At 31.7% G+C, this 1,323-nt stretch overlaps 1 protein-coding gene across 1 annotated transcript in view; it reads left to right on the forward strand.

The window, feature by feature from the left end:
• LOC125026235 (LIM domain-binding protein 2-like) overlaps window positions 1-982 on the forward strand; it is a 10,389-nt gene extending 9,407 nt beyond the window's left edge. Inside the window, exon 3 of the mRNA XM_047614537.1 lies at window positions 1-982. This exon is cut by the window's left edge and continues 1,672 nt beyond it. The gene's annotated coding sequence lies outside the window, so the exon portion shown is untranslated.
• The last annotated feature ends 341 nt before the right edge of the window (window positions 983-1,323 follow it).

Raw genomic sequence — 1,323 nt, forward strand, 5'->3', positions numbered from 1 at the left:
TTTTTTGCTCATACTATACTGAAACTCAAAGGCATTTCATTAGTTTTTATACCATAAGGACTGACTTCATATTAATATTATATGGTAGACTGGCAGGGTGTATGAAGTTGTTATCCTACTTTTTTCATGATTTCATGGAAACAGTTACTTGTATCTTTGTACAAATTGCCCAAGGAGTAGTATTGTCATCTCATTCAGTTTCTTTCAAATCAAAATGTAAGCAATATGCAAGGAGGTTTGCAAAGAGAGAGCTTTTCAGTTTTTATTTCCTTATCTGTGGTTTATATTTTTCATATAACCCATATATCTTTTAAATTTGTAAGAAATTCAGTTTTAAACTTGTACACTTTATGCATTATTCTTGGAATTGATTCTACTCTCTGTGCAAAGTCTCTGTAATTTTCATCCTCTCAGACACAGCTTAGTTTTCTTGGTATCAGCACCCTTGTTATTGTTGAAATATCCCTGCATATTGATTGGTTGAGATGCCTGCTTGATAAACATTCCACCGAATAATCCAGAGTTTAACCAAAAAATGTGATTAATGATTTTGTATCTAAGGTTTCAATAAGGAATATGTTGTATAGTGAGATATTTCTTACTGAAGAAGCATGTGATTGACACTCCTTTGTAATGATACAGAATACATGTATTGCCTACCAAGAAAACAGAAAATTTAAGAATCTCACAGGCTACAGTCTGCAGTCCATATCAAGGGGATGAGTCTAGGCTCACAACCTCCATATTCTATTTTTTCTGTTGTTAAAAAAGGGAACATTACTATCTAATTTGGAGATTTGTAAGAGCCAAGCTTGAACCTTGCATATCAACACTTCTCCCCAAGAACTTTCTTGTGTTTACCTCTCATGTAAAGTGTACAAATCTTTGTTTGGATGTGATTGGTCGCCAAGATTTCCCAAAGAGGAAGCTACTATTTCTTGTCTTCTAGAGTGAGTGATGATAATAAATATTTTTAATCTAAGTTTTGGCTTAATTTATTTTCCTTACATAAACAGTACTTATATAAATTCTTACGATTTTCTTGATGTGATGGCAGACATGAATTAACTTTGAAGATAAGAATTATTAATATTGCTGAATAATATAAAAAGCAGTTATAAAAGCATATTCAATTGCTTATTTTGGTTCTACATATAATGAATAATGGATCTTCCCAACATCGTTCTTGATACAGAACAAGGCGAATTCTCCTTTTAAAAAATCAAGTACAAAAATTAACCTCGTGAAATATCAAAGGTAATTATGGGATGAGTTTTACATTATCGCAAAACTATCGAGGAAAACAACGAAAAAATTATATGG

Source organism: Penaeus chinensis, chromosome 6 (genome assembly GCF_019202785.1).
Source record: "Penaeus chinensis breed Huanghai No. 1 chromosome 6, ASM1920278v2, whole genome shotgun sequence".
NCBI lineage: Eukaryota > Metazoa > Arthropoda > Malacostraca > Decapoda > Penaeidae > Penaeus > Penaeus chinensis.